Below are 24,400 nucleotides of genomic sequence, written 5' to 3'. Positions count from 1 at the left end.
GCACTGGTACAAACTATAGTTATTAAAAAATAAGCTACATGGTTAATTTGTAATAAGGAAAAAAGTTAAACAATAATAAAGTAAAAAATTATGTGATTGAGTTAGTAGTAAAATAATAATAATAATAATAATAATAATAATAATAATAATAATAATAATAATAATAATAATAATAATAATAACAACTAGAAAAAGTCTGGCCGCTCGTTGCTGCAGCACGTTTAGTACTAATATTTTGTAACATTAATGGATATTAAATTCAAAGGATAGATTTGGCAAGCATGTGCATATTCTTGCTAACAAAAGCGTCATTACATAATATTCGATATACATTGACAAAATAGTTACAATCATATGGAAGTAGTAGTGGGAATCGAGTTGATTCTGGAACGCCATTCTTTAATGGGATCAGGTGTTGGGTACATGTGGTCGAGCTTTTATTGGGGATGTATAGCTTCCGAGAAGAAAGTAAACATGGTTGCGGCTGAGTCGTTTGTAAAGGGTGCTCGGAAGTAGCTGCAATGTCATAAATTCGTGGTTAGTATTAATGAAGTTAAGATTTTAAGGCATTTAGTGCTTACAACTTCTAAAGGCATCTGTACTACCACAAATACTGAAATAAATTTGGGCCAGAAGTTATGTGCTTTTTGTTTTGTATGATAAATATTAAATGTAAACAAAAAAGTGACACATGGGAAATAAACATGATTCATCTATACCTCATGGCATATTGTAAACATAACTATGGAGATAAGTTACATACAACTATATCTAAAAAAAAGAATGGGAATCGAAAATGGACTAATAAACCGGATGGACTTTGGGCACACGAAAAAGGGAAGTGCATAGAGGGTGCTTCTCAGCTAGAGTTGGGGGCGGGGTCGCTATAGACGGTAGAGTGAGTCTTCCTGCATTGCTGGACGCTCGACTATAGGATTCGATCAAACTTGTTTCAACTTTCGACCAAGATAAAGACATTGGTAAAACGACCGAAAAATGTACTGTGTACTAAAGAAGAAAATGAAAATTCTGTAAGAGGAAAGATGGTACCTAATAGCAGAAGAAAAGAAAGTGAGATTATACTTTATTGCTTTCTGGAAAAACCTTCTAATCACTTTTAAGATGCGTCTGCCACTATAGTTTTGTTCTTGATGCTATCAATATACTTGCGTTATACATACTTCATTCATCTTGAACGGAAAGTTCATCGCTTGTATCTGTAAAATAATCCAAATTTTGTAGGAAATAAATAATGCTTTGCTACATCTCTAAATTGGTAATAATAATAGATGAGGAGACAAAAAAAATACAAACGAAACTATTTGATATTAAGTAAACAAATGTTAAAACAAATTTCGGTTAAAACATACTTCAGTTAAAACATACTTGAACAAAAATTGAAAATTTGCTAAGATTCTTTATATGGAAGGAAGAAACCCTTGTGATCTATGTCTATAGTTGCCTGAAAATATATACCATTAAAAGAACAAATATGAGATAATAATCGTAACCTTTATCTGATGTTATCAAGTACATTGTTTTGTTTAAGAATTTCACAACCCACTTCGAATAACTTATTATTAGACTGTATGGTTCAGGTATAGCTCACCTGCCGTCAAGATACTTTACTGTTTTAACCAATTCTTCCCAAGTCAATGTTGTGATGACCCGGGAATTTCCGACTAAATTTAAACTTAATCTTTATATGATTTCGACACGATAAGCAAAGTCTGTAATGTGAGTATCAGAATTTTTGAACTGTTTACATGGATAACATTTACCCTTCGACTATGTCCGATGATTCACGAACGATTGTGTGTAAATATATATATATATATATATATATATATATATATATATATATATATATATATATATATATATATATATATATATATATATATATATATATATATATATATTAAATTTTCAAATGTGTTATTATATAAAATAAGTATTACATAATTAATAATATGCAAGGTTAGTATATTAAATGTAATTACAAGTTAAGAATTAGTTGTATTAGTAATATTATTGTTATTTTCAATACTAATATTAATATTAGTATTATTAGTATTATTATTATCATTAATGTTATTATTAATATTATTATTATTATTATAAACATTATGATTAATAAATATCATCATTCTTGTTATTTATAATACTATTATTATTTATATTAATAATATTAAAAGAGTTATTATTATTAATATATATATTTATATTTATTAATTATTAATATTAATATTAATGATATATAAAAAATGGATAGTACACAGACAGTTTCCAAAATCAGTTGCAGATCACTCTCAACCTTTATCAATTTTTGTTTCTTGTCTACAATTTGTTATCTATCAATTTCAAGGTACATTACAGAATAAAATTTATTCCTTATATAGATATATGCATTTGAGAAAGATAGAAAACTAAAAATAAGCTCGACACTCTGTACATTCATCTTTTTCACCATATTTTGATTTCGAATGAATTTTCAAAATGTAATAATGCAGTCTTGTTAGGAATCATCTATCTAAACTATCTGTAAGTTTTCAATCTTCAATTCTTTCTATCAATTTCTAATTTGAGAGTCAAAGTTTTGGTTTTCAAAGTCAACTAAGTGTTCTTGAATCAAATTCGAGTTTGTTTTGGTATCTCCAGTTAATTTGATGATTCATAAAGTTTATAGGAATGATTTGCAACACAATTCATGTTGTAATCATAACCTATAATACTCTTAATCTAAAAATCAATTTTTGAGTTCTTGAGTTCTTCACAGTAATATACACTAACGTAAATTCGAAACAAATTTCAAAAACTAAAAATGCAGAGTTGTTAGGAATCATTTACTTAAACTTCCTGCAAAATCTCAAGTTCCAATTCTTAATAACAAATTCGAATTTGCGAGTCAAAGTTAAATTGTCAAAAGTCAACTGTTTTGTTCTTGGAGAAATTAGAGCTTTTTTTGATGTTTTAAGTTAAATTGATGATTTTGATAGATTTTAGGAATGATTTGAAACATGTTTCATGTTGTAAAGATTGTCCAAAACGAACTCAAAATTGAAAACAAATTTTTTTTTTTCCTAGCTACCAGCAAAGCAGTAGGATTTTTTGTGTTTTTTTTTCTCATTTTTTTTATATCATGAACACATTTTTTTTTTGTTTCATGTTGTTTACAAGTCATAAATGAAAACCCAATCGATTGTTGTTGAGTTTTTGCCCCCTTTTTGATTTTAAACTTGGTGAAGAAGATGATGAACTAAGATGAAAGAAATACTAGATATGTATGTTTGGGTTGCCTTATAAGTCAGAAAAACATGGATGGCAGAATGGTTAAGCGTGTTTGCGGGTGGGCGAGAGGTCTCGAGTTCGAGCCCTGTTTGGGGCATTTTTTTTTAGAAAAGCTCTTTGAAGGTAGTTCTCATTTCTAAAATTAATATTATTATTATTATTGTTATTATTAGTAGTAATATAATTATTACTATTATTATTACTAAAATAAGAATTTATGATCATTTAATAGTATTGTTATTATGATTGTTATTATTAGTATTATAAATATTATTATCACCATATAAGTATGATAATCATTATTATCATTATTATTACTAGTATCATACTATTAGTATTATTATTATTACCCTTAGTCAGGTATTTCTACGATTATTAATTTTGCAAAACAAAAGATATATATGTAAATATATTATAACATAAAATATACTAATATTACATAAAAATTATGTTTCAACTAATATTATTGATATAACATTAATTAAATATCAAATAAGTATCATAATATATTATAAGAATAATTAAAACATAACAAATATATAAACTTAATTGATTTATACAATAATGTGTTAATACTTGATATAGGTTCGTGAATCCGAGGCCAACCCTGCATTGTTCAATGTCGTCATATGTATTTTTACTACAAAATACATTATAGTGAGTTTCATCACTCCCTTTTTAAATGCTTTTGCAATATATATTTTTGGGACTGAGAATGCATGCGCTTTTATAAATGTTTTACGAAATAGACACAAGTAATCGAAACTACATTATATGGTTGAATGATCGAAATTGAATATGCCCCTTTTTATTAAGTCTGGTAATCTAAGAATTAGGGAACAGACACCCTAATTGACGCGAACTCTAAAGATAGATCTATCGGGCCCAACAAGCCCCATCCAAAGTACCGGATGCTTTAGTACTTCAAAATTTATATCATGTCCGAAGGAGGATCCCGGAATGATGGGGATATTCTTATATACATATTGTGAATGTCGGTTACCGGGTGTTCAATCCATATGAATGATATTTTTGTCTCTATGCATGGGACGTATGATTATGAGAAATGGAAGTATGAAATCTTGTGGTCTATTAAAATTATGAAAGGATTATTTATGTTAAACTAATGAACTCACCAACCTTTTGGTTGACACTTTAAAACATGTTTATTCTCAGGTATGAAAGAAATCTTCCGCTGTGCACTTGCTCATTTTAGAGACATTACTTGGAGTCATTCAGGACATATTTCAAAAGACGTTGCATTCGAGTCGTTGAGTTCATCAAGATTATTATTAAGTCAATTATAGTTAGATATATTATAAAATGGTATGCATGCCGTCAACTTTTGATGTAATGAAAGATTGTCTTTTCAAAAACGAATGCAATGTTTGTAAAATGTATCATATAGAGGTCTAGTACCTCGCAATGTAACCAAATGTAATGTATTCGTCCTTGTGGATTAGGACGGGTCGTTAGAGTTGGTATCAGAGCGGTGGTCTTAGCGAACCAGGTCTTGCATTAGTGAGTCTAACTGATAGTCGTTAGGATGCATTAGTGAGTCTGGACTTCGACCGTGTCTGCATGTCAAAAGTTTTGCTTATCATTTTTTGTCGAAAATCATCTATTTATCATCCTTAGGAAATTACCTGCTTATCATTCTTAGTCTAGACACATCTTACTGCAATGATTGCATGAATAGTGTATAGACAAAATTCGTATCTTAGCGTATCTGCTAATTCATATCTTAGCATATCTTGTACTGTAGACTTTATCTGACAACTTCCGTAGATTCCTCCGTAACATATGGGATTTTAATCTTGTATACGCATATGTGAATTATGTATTGCAGGGTACTAATCTACATCCTATAATCTGTTTCTTATTGAAAATACTTCATCTGATCGTACGAGATGAATCCCTCAACCAGTTCGAGTCCCTCAGACTTCGATAGCTAATCCGATAGTTATTCCGACAGCTATTCCGACACGGATGTTCACCTAAGCTCCGGAGGCAACGTCACCAGAATGAATCAACCAATCAATCATCCCCAATTTATCTGATGGGTTCGTAGTCGACTTAACTGATGGAGACGAGAGGAAGGCGATCCTTTCCACCCACCAACCGAATTTACCTCTTGGCAATGAACCTGAAGCACTTACCGGCGAACAAGTCTGAAACACCATTTTCACCGCCATTTCCCGAATATCTCACCACAATTGTATTCTATCTAAAATTCTAAACCTTATTCATTCGCTCGTACCGACCGACAATCATCCCGGAATAATAGAAGAAGTCAATGAACTTCGCGCTCGAGTAATCAATCTGGAGAATATGGTGCAAAAATTACCAGCTTCAACAACATCACCGGCACCAACAATACCATCAATAACAACACCAGTGCCATAAACAACCCATGCCTCGACGTCTCATTCTATACCTTGAGTATAATTATCGTTCTACGTATCGTTCTACATCATTTAACTTCGTTCGACATGGCGATTATGTAATCTCTAATGTTTTAGAGATTATATATTCTTGTTCCAACGGTAAATCAAATGAGTTTAATATCATATTGACTCATTAAATCCATGATTACATCTGAAGAAGATATATATGTATATATATTTTCATAAAGATTGTAATTAAAAAAAAATAAAAAATTCTTGTGTACAAACTGTTAATGGTGAAAATATTTTAACGGGTAGGTAATACCCGAGGAATATTTAGATTTCACATTAATAAGTTACACTGTACATTCTTCGAATCTAATTCAACAGTCGTTTACTATCCTACTTACGTCCACCGATATACAAATCCGTTCACCACAGAATAACCACATTCATCCAATTTCATATTTGGATTTTGATTTATCATAATCCAACAAGTGGCATAATGAAGAAAACATTGGACAAAATAAAATTTGTTAGAAACAAACAAATTAACTATGAGAAATTTTGTTAAGAATCCACGCTAACTGTTCCTAACTAATTGTTCCCAGCTAACTGATTACACTTTATTTATCGCAATTTAATTATCGCAATTTACATTCTCGCAATTTTATTTATCGTCATTTAATTTCTGTTATTTACTTTACGCACTTTATTTATCGTCATTTAATTTCTGTTATTTACTTTACGCACTTTATTTATCGTCATTTAATTTCTGTTATTTATTTTAAGCACTTTAAATATCGGGACACGTATACAAGGTTTTGACATATCATATCGACGCATCTATATATATTATTTGGAGTAACCATAGACACTCTATATGCAGTAATGCGGGAGTTAGCTATACAGGGTCGAGGTTGATTCTATAATAATATATATAGTTTGAGTTGTGATCGAGTCTGAGACGTATACGGGTCACGATACGTATTAATTAATTCGAATATTATATATTAAACTATATATGAATCAGTGGATTGTTAACTGTGGACTATCGACTGTGAACTAAAAACATTGGACAATTAAAATGAATTAAAATATTGATTATAACCTATGAAACTAAACAATTTTTCAAGTTGCCACTTGATTTCATCTTAAACCTCATTTGTATCTTGACGATTCCAATCTGCATTCAAACATTTCATATTTCTTGAAAACACCTCAATTGAGAGGATGAACCAACCGCACTTCGTCTACGGAAGAAAAGATTGATGCGTATAGTTATGCACCTGAAAACTCTCGAAAACTGAGTAAACATTTAACACGTAGTTGTGCTAATTCCTTTAACGTTATTATTACCCAAAATAACTTTGCAATCCCTTTCCAAATTAGATAATTTTGTCACAGCTCCAGCAAGTCAACTTCGACTTTTCATTCGAAACAACCTTATTATAACCTTGATTTATATGTGTACTCTTTTATTGTTATCGGGAAACCTTTTATATTCCATCATATTACCAGCAGACGTACCAACAACCTCGTTGCTCCTTGGTTTAAATCTCTCTGACAAATCACTATATATATCTGCTGAAGTCTCATCATGTACTCATTCGCACCTTGTAACGAGAACTGACATACCAATTACCGGGAATCAGCAATCAGTACCTTGAAAACTCACAGCATATCTACATCAACAGTTATATGTATAACATTCATCTCTTAGAATTATGATCTTCCATTCTGAAATTCTGAAAAAGCTGAAATACAGCAGCACAAACTGTACACGACCTTAACTGTCTAAAATTTGATGATAAAGAATGGAGTTTTGGAAACACTCAATAGAAAATTTAGTACCGGAAATCGAATTATGCGAAACTATGAAGGAAGCCGTGGACAAATCACAAAGAATAAGTTTGACTTCAAAGAATCTAAATGATTCTGTTTCTGATGAAATCTTTGGCAAATACCTTGCTTTCGAATCTAAACCCTTACGGATAAATCTTCTTCATCATCCATCGATATTAGAAATTCTAAGATAACATCGTATCTTTCATTATAAATATCCTCCATATTTATGAAGATATTTTCATAATTATTCTTATCTGAAATCAATAATCTATTCGTGCTATCAATGTTACATCATATAGAAACTGTCAGTTTCTATATTCTGTAAACTTTCGAGCTTAAAATATGAATGTTTTTGAAGTAGTGTTGGGAACTGATGCATGAGTTAGTATAATATAATGACACTTGATCAACGTGATTATATTACAGTAAGTCATGCTGAGTTTCTAATGAAACGTGATGATGGTTCACAGTAGATTATACCATCATCATGTGTCATGTTACATAACTCTTTCATTCTACATAACCTCCAAACATATCAAGAAGAATATATTCTTGATAGTTCTATCGTCTGTATTTTTGATAAATTTGAAAAGCAAATCGTGCTATCACGTTCCACCCTGCTTAGAACATTATAATCATTCAAAACTCTATATCTACAAATTCTGGACCATTATTCGTTTGACTTGGAGTCGGGAAGAGAAAACAAGAGCATGGAGCTCCGAAAAATAAAGGAAAATATAAAGCCGATCACAAACATAGGAATTACAAACCGTGTATATCAATGTTTATCGCCACATAAAGACACGGGAGAATCAAAAACACTATAACCCCAAGGGCGAAGTAGAAGAAAACAGATTCCTCCGGTGAAAGTTGGAAAAGGAGAATGATTGTGGTGATAGTCATGATAAGGACAAGGATCAGAACTGGATTAAGCATTTTCACAATCTTTTGGATGTATGAACTAAGAAAGAAAGTATAGGAATGGTGAGGATAATGGAACGGAAGAGCTTAATTTATAGTGGAAATATCATACAGAGTAATCGAGGCAGATCACCGTATTTAATTATAGAGATCTTAATTTCCTTACTCGCTGAAGAAGCAAATCTTTTAGATTTCGAAGATTTTCTTTAAATCCCTTGAATTTCGGAATTCAACCCTGACTACGTCAAAAGTTAAGACGCACCTTATTTTCTAAATTTAACCCTGTTTACGTCAAAAGCTAAGGAAAATCTTATTTTTCTTCAATTCACTCTTTTGCGATAGCTTCATTCGTATCCTTAGAATAATCGAACTATTTTATCCTTATTATTCAATGATGATAAACCTCTAATTATCCACTCATATTGGTCATGAAAACATTTTTATTGTTAGCCATGACCACCTCACTCAAATTTCGGGACGAAATTTCTTTAACGGGTAGGTACTGTGATGACCCGGGAATTTCCGACTAAATTTAAACTTAATCTTTATATGATTTCGACACGATAAGCAAAGTCTGTAATGTGAGTATCAGAATTTTTGAACTGTTTACATGGATAACATTTACCCTTCGACTATGTCCGATGATTCACGAACGATTGTGTGTAAATATATATATATATATATATATATATATATATATATATATATATATATATATATATATATATATATATATATATATATATATATATATATATATATATATATATTAAATTTTCAAATGTGTTATTATATAAAATAAGTATTACATAATTAATAATATGCAAGGTTAGTATATTAAATGTAATTACAAGTTAAGAATTAGTTGTATTAGTAATATTATTGTTATTTTCAATACTAATATTAATATTAGTATTATTAGTATTATTATTATCATTAATGTTATTATTAATATTATTATTATTATTATAAACATTATGATTAATAAATATCATCATTCTTGTTATTTATAATACTATTATTATTTATATTAATAATATTAAAAGAGTTATTATTATTAATATATATATTTATATTTATTAATTATTAATATTAATATTAATGATATATAAAAAATGGATAGTACACAGACAGTTTCCAAAATCAGTTGCAGATCACTCTCAACCTTTATCAATTTTTGTTTCTTGTCTACAATTTGTTATCTGTCAATTTCAAGGTACATTACAGAATAAAATTTATTCCTTATATAGATATATGCATTTGAGAAAGATAGAAAACTAAAAATAAGCTCGACACTCTGTACATTCATCTTTTTCACCATATTTTGATTTCGAATGAATTTCCAAAATGTAATAATGCAGTCTTGTTAGGAATCATCTATCTAAACTATCTGTAAGTTTTCAATCTTCAATTCTTTCTATCAATTTCTAATTTGAGAGTCAAAGTTTTGGTTTTCAAAGTCAACTAAGTGTTCTTGAATCAAATTCGAGTTTGTTTTGATATCTCCAGTTAATTTGATGATTCATAAAGTTTATAGGAATGATTTGCAACACAATTCATGTTGTAATCATAACCTATAACACTCTTAATCTAAAAATCAATTTTTGAGTTCTTGAGTTCTTCACAGTAATATACACTAACGTAAATTCGAAATAAATTTCAAAAACTAAAAATGCAGAGTTGTTAGGAATCATTTACTTAAACTTCCTGCAAAATCTCAAGTTCCAATTCTTAATAACGAATTCGAATTTGCGAGTCAAAGTTAAATTGTCAAAAGTCAACTGTTTTGTTCTTGGAGAAATTAGAGCTTTTTTTGATGTTTTAAGTTAAATTGATGATTTTGATAGATTTTAGGAATGATTTGAAACATGTTTCATGTTGTAAAGATTGTCCAAAACGAACTCAAAATTGAAAACAAATTTTTTTTTTCCTAGCTACGAGCAAAGCAGTAGGATTTTTTGTGTTTTTTTTTTCTCATTTTTTTTATATCATGAACACATTTTTTTTTTGTTTCATGTTGTTTACAAGTCATAAATGAAAACCCAATCGATTGTTGTTGAGTTTTTGCCCCCTGTTTGATTTTAAACTTGGTGAAGAAGATGATGAACTAAGATGAAAGAAATACTAGATATGTATGTTTGGGTTGCCTTATAAGTCAGAAAAACATGGATGGCAGAATGGTTAAGCGTGTTTGCGGGTGGGCGAGAGGTCTCGAGTTCGAGCCCTGTTTGGGGCATTTTTTTTAGAAAAGCTCTTTGAAGGTAGTTCTCATTTCTAAAATTAATATTATTATTGTTATTGTTATTATTAGTAGTAATATAATTATTACTATTATTATTACTAAAATAAGAATTTATGATCATTTAATAGTATTGTTATTATGATTGTTATTATTAGTATTATAAATATTATTATCACCATATAAGTATGATAATCATTATTATCATTATTATTACTAGTATCATACTATTAGTATTATTATTATTACCCTTAGTCAGGTATTTCTACAATTATTAATTTTGCAAAACAAAAGATATATATGTAAATATATTATAACATAAAATATACTAATATTACATAAAAATTATGTTTCAACTAATATTATTGATATAACATTAATTAAATATCAAATAAGTATCATAATATATTATAAGAATAATTAATACATAACAAATATATAAACTTAATTGATTTATACTATAATGTGTTAATACTTGATATAGGTTCGTGAATCCGAGGCCAACCCTGCATTGTTCAATGTCGTCATATGTATTTTTACTACAAAATACATTATAGTGAGTTTCATCACTCCCTTTTTAAATGCTTTTGCAATATATATTTTTGGGACTGAGAATGCATGCGCTTTTATAAATGTTTTACGAAATAGACACAAGTAATCGAAACTACATTATATGGTTGAATGATCGAAATTGAATATGCCCCTTTTTATTAAGTCTGGTAATCTAAGAATTAGGGAACAGACACCCTAATTGACGCGAACTCTAAAGATAGATCTATCGGGCCCAACAAGCCCTATCCAAAGTACCGGATGCTTTAGTACTTCGAAATTTATATCATGTCCGAAGGAGGATCCCGGAATGATGGGGATATTCTTATATACATATTGTGAATGTCGGTTACCGGGTGTTCAATCCATATGAATGATATTTTTGTCTCTATGCATGGGACGTATGATTATGAGAAATGGAAGTATGAAATCTTGTGGTCTATTAAAATTATGAAAGGATTATTTATGTTAAACTAATGAACTCACCAACCTTTTGGTTGACACTTTAAAGCATGTTTATTCTCAGGTATGAAAGAAATCTTCCGCTGTGCACTTGCTCATTTTAGAGACATTACTTGGAGTCATTCAGGACATATTTCAAAAGACGTTGCATTCGAGTCGTTGAGTTCATCAAGATTATTATTAAGTCAATTATAGTTAGATATATTATAAAATGGTATGCATGCCGTCAACTTTTGATGTAATGAAAGATTGTCTTTTCAAAAACGAATGCAATGTTTGTAAAATGTATCATATAGAGGTCTAGTACCTCGCAATGTAACCAAATGTAATGTATTCGTCCTTGTGGATTAGGACGGGTCGTTAGAAATGTCAACTTTATTATTCTCTGTTGCCCATCCAATTAAAACCTAAACTGCAATACATATTATTGTGATCAATGAGATAGTGAAATAACTTACCTAATATACCAGTTACACTTGAAATACCTTTGGCTTTTTAACATAAGCTTCATATGCCACCCTTCTAAAATAGCATAAGCTCCCGGTGATGTTGCAACTCTTCTCACAATGTGAGTAGCAGATCGTTCCAACCTCATGATGCTCCTCTGGCATTCTGTAGGGGTTTCCGAGGCGTTTCTCATACCAAAAAATAGCACCATAATGCCTATACGCAGTTGCAATTACAGATATCTCGCTAACAGTGTCACAATTCTGGTTCATTAGCAAAACAAACAAACATGAACATCAAAGAATGAGGAGACAAAACAATATTTTCAAACTAAATGAGGTAAATTAGCACAACTTATCACAACTACCTTTATAATGGAGAAAAACAACTATTTAATCAATTCTTTAAAAAATGACAGATCATCTAGTTTCCCTAATCTAGCATTCCTTTAAGATACTTAGTTTGAACATATTATTAAATAAGGTTTATAATTTAACATTAATAGGCAACTATTTCGCTTCAAAAACTCTAATACTACTTACATTGAAAGTGGCTTATGTTTAGAATCACGTAGTGATGAACAAAATATTAGTTTTAATGGATCGAAAGCTTATGTTTATGCAATTTCGTAGATCAACATGTATGATTTAAATCTGCATCAGAGAGTAAACACCAAAGTTTATCACCAACAACAGCTACACAACATATAATACAACGCACAACCATCGTAAACGACCCACCAGTTGAGATAAATACTTCAAAATTAAATACACTTACTGTGCAATAATCGAAGGATACAGAAGAATCTCATGTATCAATAGGGACATCTGAATAAACGGCAACGGCGGAAACAACGGTGGCGGCCGGCGGCGACTGTCGTTCTACCAACAACGGGACCACCAAAGGAAGCTCGAAGCTGCCAAAAATGAACATGTAATAAACAAAAAAATAGCAAAGGAAATTAAATCATCATCCCAAACCTCATAGCTAATCCATTAACCACCTATATAAAATTTGTATAAAAACATTCAATTCCAACATATAGTAAAGAAATAGCTATTTTTCAGTAGCTTTATAACCCAAATTGCAATGAACGAAAAAAGAAAGAAAATAATAGTGTAACCAAAATAACGATTATGTTGCATATCAAACTAATAAGCTGAAGGTATGAGCATAAATAACTCCTTAGAAATCTATGGTAAATACAATATTTATTTTACAAAAGCAAAAACCTGCATTTACCTTATTAGCGATTTGAAGAATATTTGGCAGTCCATCCACTCTACCCTAAACAGCTGTCGTTTACCGCTGTCATTCACCGGCTGTTCAAACAGCACTCATCCACCACCTGTTCCAAGATCTGCCATATCCTCCGTCCACCGATTAGATCTACAAACGACATTTATATATACTGATAATTATTATGTATAACATAGCTCTTCGGATTTGGGTTGAAAATTGTTGGTAAAAAACAATAAATTATTTTACAAAAACAAAAACATTTAGTAATACAAAGATGAAGTAGCCATTAAAATAAACAGTTGCAGATTTAATTTACATAAATTACAGATCAAATTTGTTCAAACTAAGTGACTTTTTAACATTTTGGCCTAATAGGAACATATGACAAACTTTTAATCAAACTTTAATGATAGCAATGTTAAATACAACACAATGAAATTAACATAAACCTAAATTAACATAAACCTAAATTTGTGGAAATCAGATTATAAGGTGTTTATGGTTGTAATTAACCATTTAGCAGTATGAAATTTATTTGCTTATCATAGAATAGAACATAATTTTATTGTGTTCATACCATTGTCATCAGTTTCAAATAGCTAAAAAGCTTCTTTCATGTCTTGGTTTATTTGCTCTGTTAATTCATGATGACGTCCTCTGGGACCATCTCCTCTTGAATCTCCGTAATCCCGCTGAAAAAGTGTGTGATATTTTATCGAACTTAGAGATAGATGTGCAAAAACTGAAAAATCACTGGAAAAAAATGGCGCAATTAAACAATTTTTTTATTGAGAAAATAAGAAAGCCAGTTAGCATATAAACCCGAAATCAAGCAAATAACAATACCATTTGAGATGATAATCCGATTCTAAATGAAGGAACACCAAAAGGATGTCGTAGAAGAACACCAACAACTTTTTGTAACGACTTGAGTCGAATTGCGTCACATCTTAATTAATCGGCCGAAACCCTAATTTCCGCACAAATGTTCCGTAAGTTCAAATAAAGCAAGGGGAACCCTAATTTCGTTTCCATCAGAACATCTTGTGGGCCATCTGCTCCACCTCAGAAGGCTATCGTCTACCGCCGACGCTCGTTGCCTATTCAAACAGTCGTCATCCACCGCCGCCTGTTCTAGCATCCGACGTCCGCCGATGAGATACAAACGCTTTTATATGTAATAATTATCATTATATGAGGTTGAATGTTGAAGCAAAAAGTTGAAGAAGAGATTAGGGATTGAAACCATAGGAAGTAGACGTAGAGAACGGTGGTGATGAGAAAATAAAATCTAAATACTGAGTGAAGGCGTTTTATATTAGTCGAGAGATGTCGTTCGGAGGGTTTTTAGGAAGAGTACGACAAACATCTGGGTGGCTATTAGTATATAATAATAATAATAATAATAATAATAATAATAATAATAATAATAATAATAATAAAATAATAATAATAATAAAATAATAATAATAATAATAATAATAATAATAATAATAATAATAATAATAATAAAATAATAATAATAATAATAATAATAATAATAATAATAATAATAATAATAATAATAATAATAATAAAATAATAATAATAATAATAATAATAATAATAATAATAATAATAATAATAATAATAATTAATAATAATAATAATAATAATAATAATAATAATGAATAGTTATTTGCTAGTAAAAATTGTGTGGTGGATTTATATGAGTGAGAAGGTTTATGATTAAATTATAAAAAAGTGAAAAGTTTGTGGTAAATTTATGAAAACTATAAAGTTAAGTATTGTAAAAGGTGTGGTTGAATTATAAAAAACAAAAAGTTTGTGCTAAATTTGTGAAGCTTGTGGACTTCACTATTCACTTGGCCAACTCTATACTAAGGGTGTGTTTGGATGAAACTAGCTGGAGCTGGAGCTTATGGACTGGAGCTGGAGCTTATTTTTAAAGTTAGTAGCTAGAGCTTATTATTTTTTATAAGTGTTTGGTAAACTAACTGGAGCTTATTTTCTAGTTCATAAGCTCTACTTTTTTTCATAAGCTACTAGAAGTAGCTTATTTTTCTAGAGCTTATGTTTTTCATAAGCTCTACTTTTTATGTCTTCCAAACGAAGCTTATTACTTGGAGCTTATTAAAATTATAAGCTCAAGATTCTATAAGCTCTCGTAAGCTCCCATAAGCTTCTCTACCAAACACACCCTAAATCACTAAATTATCACTAAATTATCCTCTAATCCTATTGGTTTAACTTTGCTAAAATCACTGTCATACTGTTTAAGCTTACTGTTATACTGTTTAAGATCATTATATACATATCCCAAAAATCTCATCCATGCTCTCGATTGTCCTATCTGCCGATTACTTTCCTCTTCATTTTTCTATCCAATTCATCCTCACCTGACTTCCTCACGCTCTCTCAAATTGACACTATCAACTTTCTCAAAAAAAAAAATAAAAATTTCTCATCTAATAAATCTACTATCCAATTGAACCGTTTTTCTAGCCCAGAAGTTGTTTTCCGAAATTCTCCTTGGCGTAATACGATCCAGCCGTCGACCCCGTGTAATTTTTGTAACCGTTTGAAGCCCTAAATTTTTTTCGTTGTTCGATAGAGGTAATCTCCGAGGTTTCGTTGTAATTGGTTAGTACACGTTTCGATTGTAGTTTCTCTTTGTGCGATTTCTTCCGTTTCATGATATGCTTTGTTTTTGTTTGTTAGTGGGTTGTCGATGAGTTTAACTTTTGTTAGTTCTAGAAATTATAGTCGTTATTGCTTTTACTTATGTTCAGTGACTTGATTTTTGTTTTATGCAAAAAAAAAAAAAAAAAAAGAAACATGTGGTGAATTTGGTATATATATCAAATGGTTCCATGATTAGTGTTTTGCTTTAACTGATTGCTTTTAGGCCCTCAGGACCTGTAACTTAACTTTACTCTCTGTAATTCATTAACTTATATGATACGTTTTTACAAACAATGTTGTGCACTAAATAGATGAATCTGATATGGAAAAATTACTACGGAGTATGCGTTATTAAATAGATGATATTGATTATACTCACTCTGAAAAGATGTATTTGAATTTATATTTTACTGATATAAGTCAAGGAGACAGAGGGTTTTTTTGGATTAATTTATACTCCATTAGACATATCTTATATTGTAGATAGAGGGATTTTTTGTGATATGTTCAGTGATTGTATTAGTGTTCCATTGTATTAGCGTCTGCCTTCTTTTGTGTTTCTTTTAGTTTGTTTCGTTTAAATAGATTGGACAGATAGTTATGAATTTATCGAATTATTGTAAATTATATATAACTTTTCTCAATGTATGTATATGGCTTCTTTTCAGCTCTGCTCAAAATGCAATATTTGGGCTTCGACACAACAATCAGCCTCAACGTTGGAACCATGAATTTGACTATGGGTCAGTTTGTATCTCTAATGCTCTCTTCTTTAAGTGCCAATATAATCACTTTTTTCTTTTGTGTCATTGGTTGTGTTACAGTTTGATCCTATGAGTCAAATCTAATTTAGTAGTGTGTTGTTTCATAGGTACGGGAAGAAGTTTAACGTTCATGTCAAAACTTCTTTTCGACATTACCATTGTTAGTTATCCATCAATATGAATAATTAAATAGTTAGTATTATATTGCAAAAATAGCACGTAATAATATATACAAAGGATGCTCATCCTTTTAACGGGAAACGTGCAGCTGAAGGGAAGACCTTTGCCAATGTGGTCCTTTTACGTGGGTGTTGTATTAGAAATTGAGGTATGGTCTATTATCAATATGCTATGGTTATAACCCTTATTTGCAGTATTTTTGAATGGGGTATTTAACTGTTGTACTATATGATGTTGGTCTATTTCACTTCGAGATTTGTTATTGGTAATACGATTTCGTAGGGGTGGTGTACATAACTTGCCTAGGACCATGAACTACCATATCCTCGATGTTTATAACTAATTATGCAACAAGCAACATGATTCTATCTATCGACATATCATGCATATTAACCATTAAATGATAGTCCCATGGTTCAAAGTGACTTTGTTAGGTTGCAACCATCTCAAAGAACTCATAGTATATCCATCATCTTAACACCGAGTCATGTGAAACTAACGCTAAACTGATCTGTTTGTATGTGAATTGGAACTTTTGCAGTTTAATTGCTAACGTGCTCCAACCACGTACATTATATATAATGTTCTCAAGCTCCCACCGTTCCGAAATATAATTGCTAGAGGTGTGCAAATAGGCAGGCATGGTAACTGGTCAGTAACGGTCAATGTCAAATGTGTCGTTATCTGTGCGGGTCATCAACAGTTTACTTCAACAATAATTTAATCTCCAGAAGAATTCATTAGAAAGATTTATTCGTTAAAAAGCAAATATTATACAAGTTTCACCCGTTTGACATGTTTCCAGTTAATGTTTCTATTCGACTCGCTTGATTTGCCCAAGAAAAACTACTCAAATTAACCCATTCTCGAGTAAGTGGATTGAAATTAACACATTCAAAAAATAAAAAATTCCCACAAACGTCACTTATAGACAGGTTCAGTTGCACCGGTTAGGCAAAGCATATCACTTTGGTATAGAAATTTTAGATGGTGAAGGAGCCACGGGAGATTATCGAACATTGTTGACATCTAAAGCAACTACAATAGCTCAGGCATTATTGGCTCCTTTGCATACCTGCCCCAATCTTTTTGTACTTGGAGAAGACGAGTACACACCCGATCTTTCCAACGATAGCCAAGGTTCCTTTCTTCTTTCCCTTTTTCCACTTAAATGCGGAAGCACATGTAATTTAGAAGTTCTAAATTAACTGTTTCACCTATGACGGACAATTCATCGGTGTCTTCTTTGTGTAGGTATTTTTTCCTTCATATTTTCTTCTATAGGTATACTACTATTTTGTCATTGTATCATCAACTATGTATTTATAAGGAGCCTGTTTTGTTGCAGCATCTGGTGTTTCAAACGTTGAGCTCATTCATTCGCATAACAATACTTTAAACCTTATTTTATATTATCTGTTTGTTGGATCATCAAGTAAACTGTTATGGTTTGATGTTGGCAGTTAGATATAGCAATCTATAGCAACCCAGGACCAAACAACAATCCAATCTTCAAAGCATATTTTGAACTTGCAATCAGATCTACTTAGCGTAAAGACTATGGGCTCAACTGCTATGTCCAGCAAACAACTACTGTTTTAACATATATATGCCGTATAGTAGTACTTTTGTAAACACTGTCCACTTCAAATCTATTACAACTACCGTATAAAAAAAAACTCGCCGCAGCAACGCGCAGTCGGATCTTCTACTAATTATAGATTAATTACGTAACTAAAATCATTGACTGATTTTGATAAAGGAAGGTTATAGAGATTGAGATGTTTTTCGGGTTTCAAAAAAAGTCAAATTAAACATATATAAATGGATGAAACCAAAATCGAGGTACGAATCATTTTGCTTTCAAAGAATTCACGAATTGTAATGGACTGGAATAGAGAAATTATAGGATTTGAAAGGAAATTAATGTAAGATGATAGAAACCCTATGTATATTATTGATAATAGCAAACCCTATTTATAGAGTACAAGACCATAAACTTAATCAAATCTTAATGGACTCTAAGTCCATAATACATATTGGAGTTGGGTCTTACATATTTTCTAACACTCCCCCGTAGTCCGAACGACGAAATCACAAAAGTTCAGACTGGAGCAAAACAATAAGTAATTAGAAAAAGATATTTTTTTTCTTATTATTTGTTGCACCAAATAAACTGATTTTGCTGATATCGTTGCGCCTTGCTTGATTGCGTTTCCTTTTCCGTAACGTCTTTTTTTTTTGTACGTCGTGGCTTGCTTTGCCTAAGGATTGAGCAGGACTTGGGCAGAGAAATTTGTCGACAATACCAATTTTCTTCAATGCTGCAAATAAGATTTTTGACCATATTCTCTTTTTTTCGAAGTTTGGAACCTAGTCAAGCTAGGCGGCTCAGCCCCACGCCGATTATTGAGAGAGGTTTATTGAAATGGAGAATAACATAAACTAAGAAACAAATATAGAAAGGATAATATATAGCTAATGATGATGCTTAAAAAAAGAATAATATATAGCTAACGATAGTCGTGAAGCTTTAAAGTTGCTGACTTGCTGATGTCGGTTGCAATAGTAGGAGATGCAAGGAGCGTGGCATGGACTTTTAAATGCTATCAATAGCCGACACCTCACACATAGATGGCGTCTAACAAAGATAAAAAGGAATAGGGTGAATTAAATAAAAGGTAAAAATAGAATAAAAAGAATGTTACGACGTTGATAGGTGGCAGATGAAAGTTGTGTATTTAGGTTTTGAAGAACATACAAGGATAAAGGTATTAGATGGAAAAAGAACTAATAGAGTTATACCGGAGATGATATAATTACGGATCCCTCCGTATCACCGATAACTGACCGGAGGATAACGAACATGAAACGAAAGCGGGTAACATAGTTAGAGCACCGGCTCGGATACCATGTAAGAAGATAAAAACCCCGTGTATATTATTGATAATAGCAAACCCTATTTATAGAGTACAGGACCATAAACTTAATCACACTGTAATGGACCCTAAGCCCATAATACATATTGGACTTGGGTCTTACATATTATCTAACAATTAAGACGACCGTATTTTGTTTCTTTTAAGAGAATGAGGATTGATATGGAAGATAGCTGATTAGAACTAACTTTAGGCGTATTCCAATGGGGCGTGTTAGCCCCTTGTGTGCCCGCAACATGCCTCCAACACCCTTCTAGTCCGGCGTGTTGGAGGCCTCCAACCTTGACGTGTGTGCTTGGAGCACGAGAACAAAGTTGGCGTGTAGATATATACGGTCAATTTTGATTGGTTCATCCTTTTACTTTTTATTCATTATTTCATAATCATATTTTAATACATTACCTGAGACACCACTCAACACGCTACCTACTACTTTCCATTCTGTTAACACGACAGTCACGTCACCGCTAACTATCACGCCCTACCAACCAACACACCTAAAAACTCCATCACCATTATAATAGGCCTTAGATAAATATGTCAACCGAATCGAAATAGAAAACATATTGCCAAATACGTTTTCTAAAAATGGATCTCGGGGTCAAAATTTAAACATCTTATTTTCTGGAATTTTTTGACAAAAATAACGAAAATCTATATAAATATGAAAACCGTTTTCGAATAAAAAACGTCTTCAACAAAAGATAAATGAGAGAACCCCGATGAGGCTCATACCTAGAAAGCGGCGATCATACAAACTATCTATATTAAGCCTCATCTTGACTATACAGAAACAAAAATTGAGACAAGTTGGGACAAGAACAAACCAAAATGAACCCAACACACTCAACAAAACTAACAAAAAACAAATCTCGAAACCGAATAGACACTACGAAACACGAAACCGAAAACTCCGAATTCAAATGTCTTTAATAAATAAGTTGAATTCTTCCATGTTTGCGCTTTGAACCAATTATCTCACCCTTTTTTATTGATTCATATTTTAAACGGTGCAATAGGATGGTTATGATTTTACATAAGGCATTTAACTAATTAGTAATACTCATTTAGAGTTTTTTGTTAATGTATAGTAACAAGTAAAGAAGATATTGTCAAATTACAATATTAGACGTTTATCGTAGTTATTGAACCAAAACTGTGACGACCCGGAGATTTCCGACCAAATTTAAACTTAACTCTTATTTGATTTCGACACGATAAGCAAACTCTGTTAGGTTGAGTCTCAAAGATTTTGAACTGTTTTCATATATGCAATTACCCTTCGACTGTCTCGACGATTCACGAACAACTATTTGTAAATAGATATATACATATTTAAATTTATATATATATATATATATATATATATATATATATATATATATATATACATACATACATACATACATACATATTTAAATATATATATATATATATATATATATATATATATATATATATATATATATATATATATATATATATATATATATATATATATATATATATAATAATTTAAAATACAATTTGAAATAATATATGATTTAATTGTTGGAGATAAAAATGTATAGTGATATGCGATGTAATGGAAACTATATTTATAAATATATAGATATATATAATTATGTATATAAATATTACTTGTAAATATATAAAGTTATATTAAATCTATTTGTTTAAAAATATATAATATATTTATTTTAGTAATTAGACTTGCTATTTTAAAACTGTTTATATATAGAAAGTGAATATATTAAAAAATAAATGATTTCGAGCTTAATTAGTAAACGTCAGTAACACTCGGTTGACGTTTTGTTAGTTTTAATATAGATATAGTACATGTTCATGAAGGATTGAAATAAAAGTTGGACTGTAAATTGATTACGAAGATTTTAGATTTGTTAAAAATATTTTTACCTTTTTAAGTTTAAATATTAGCACTCCGTACACATTATTTGGAACAGAAAATAAATAATTATCGAACCTTTTTGATCAGGTTTTAAACAGTTAATGACTGAAATAATTAAATATACTTAAACTAAAAATTTGGAATTTTTAGGAATACTTTTATACGTTAATTGTTTAGCAATGGACACGATATAGTCATCCGGGCTGTCGGTAGAATTAAAGGCTGCTAGTATCTTTCTTCCACGTTTTAATTATTATATCTTATTTTATTACCACTTGATTGCTATTAAAATTATTGTACGTTCTATATGTGATATGTATATATCTCCCACCATCTTCATCCAAGACAATCACTTGTATCCCTTTCTTCTTCCTCACACCCGCCACCATCCTCTTCAATGAACCAACTTGCAACTGCCATCATTTATGTTTCTGCTCAACACCATGACTAACGTAAACTGCCATCTCTTTTCCTCTCTCTCTCTCATACATTTATATTGTAAACAAACACTATCCGGCACCCTAAAATGCACCTGTAACATCCATTTTTACTGCAGTATTTTTGTATCGGTGAGACACCACTTCCTGTAACCATCTACACCATCATATATATATATATATATATATATATATATATATATATATATATATATATATATATATATATATATATATATATATATATATATATATATACGGGTGTTTTCTGTTTACTTACACTTCTTCTTCGAAACCCCAAACCAACCATCAACCGCAAACCTAAACCACCACACCACCATAAGCTACGCTATATCGATATTGTTTCTGCTATATTGTTTCTGTTTTGGACGAGTAAAACGCAGACCCAAACCAGACCCATTTATTACCCTCACTATCCTTTAAGAAAACCCATTTGTAGTTCCATTTATGTTCACTGTTACAACTAAACTTAAACCACCTTCATCCCCACGACACCACCACCATCTCCTTTGAACCACCTTAAACCCATCATCATCATCACCTCTTTAACCACCATAATCACCACGAGTCATCACAATTCTGCAATTATTCTGTTTCTGTTTCTGTTACTATTCGGTGATACCGTGACCACTCGAAAATCCACCACAATACCATGAACCATTATACAATCCTTGATGTTGCATTCGGTTGTAACTCAATTAAACCGCCACCCTTATCTTCTTTACAAAACCCACCTTCAACCGCCACTATCAAGAAATAATAACATGAAACCCACAAAGCCACCTACTACTCGCAATTTTTTTTTCTTCGCGTTTCTGATCTACAGGTGTAGCTACAACTGCATCTGCAGGTCATACTTTCTGTTTCTGTTTTTCTCTAACACCATCGCCACCATCGAAAACCACAGCTACAACTAGTCCATTTTTACTTCATACTCATCATCAACGTTGCTTATTCACTGTTATGTTCCTACTTGTGTTCGATTAAAACGAAGAAGAATATAAGCGAACTAAATGACGATAATGGTGACAGGAGTTGATAAAGACGATGAATAGTGAATCCATGTTGATGACGATACAGTGGTGTATTATGTTGATGATGGTTTCGGCAATTAAAGTATAATGATAATAATGATCACATGATACCACTGCTACTGTTCGCTATTGTATTCCAGCTATCTAAACCACCACTTGTATTACTTTTTGAAGAATGAAAACGCTTGATACAATTTAACTTGGGCTGTATTTTTTTTTTCCCTTTTGGATTTACAATTTGGGCTGTGTTCCATATTCTTTCCTTGGGCCGTATAAAATAGTTTTTGTAATAGAGTTACTTGTTGGGCCGTGCCATGTTGTGTTCTTGAGCCGAGAACCGGATTACTTGTTTTCTTTTGAGCTGAATTACTACCCATCTGTTTTGGCCGTTTTAGATATAACCGAAGGAGGTAAAAGATTATGATGATGATTGTGTAAAATGATGATTACATAATGGTATGATGATACACTATGGTGTTCATATGATGATGAGGTGACGCCATGATAAGAATATTGATGATGATGATTGTAAGGAATGATGACGGATGAAGGGAACGAAAGAATGATAATGATTATGATGATAGTATGATTTTATGATGATAATAATAATAGGATGATAATGGTGACATTTAAGATAATGGTGATGCTATAGATGATGAAATAGTAGGTTAAATAAATAAACATGCGAGTTAGTACATGAATGAAGTGAGCGGTTTAATGGTTTGGAAGGAAAATGGTTAATCGAGAGGTCGCGGGTTCGAGCCCTGGCAGTGGCGTTATTTTTTTTAGACTATTCTTTGAGGTAGCTTAATTCTTCTTCTTATTATTACTATTACTATTACTATTATTATTATTATTATTATTATTATTATTATTATTATTATTATTATTATTATTATTATTATTATTATTATTATTATTGAAATTATTTTAATAAAAATTTAACATACCTTTTGAATTTACATTAATAATACGTAATAACTAATTATTTCAAATATTGAAAATAAATATATTTAAGATATGTATTAAAATAGCATATAAATTA

General features: G+C 30.8%; 1 long non-coding RNA gene across 1 annotated transcript; it reads left to right on the top strand.

Moving 5' to 3' along the window:
- The first annotated feature begins 15,757 nt into the window (after positions 1-15,757).
- LOC139872721 (uncharacterized) lies at positions 15,758-18,346 on the top strand. Its single transcript, XR_011767142.1, has 3 exons — positions 15,758-16,029; positions 16,740-17,163; positions 17,557-18,346. It is a non-coding gene; the product is annotated as an uncharacterized lncRNA (long non-coding RNA).
- The last annotated feature ends 6,054 nt before the right edge of the window (positions 18,347-24,400 follow it).

This window comes from Rutidosis leptorrhynchoides, chromosome 10 (genome assembly GCF_046630445.1).
Source record: "Rutidosis leptorrhynchoides isolate AG116_Rl617_1_P2 chromosome 10, CSIRO_AGI_Rlap_v1, whole genome shotgun sequence".
NCBI classification, from domain to species: domain Eukaryota; kingdom Viridiplantae; phylum Streptophyta; class Magnoliopsida; order Asterales; family Asteraceae; genus Rutidosis; species Rutidosis leptorrhynchoides.
This window is presented reverse-complemented; position numbering and strand designations above follow the sequence as displayed.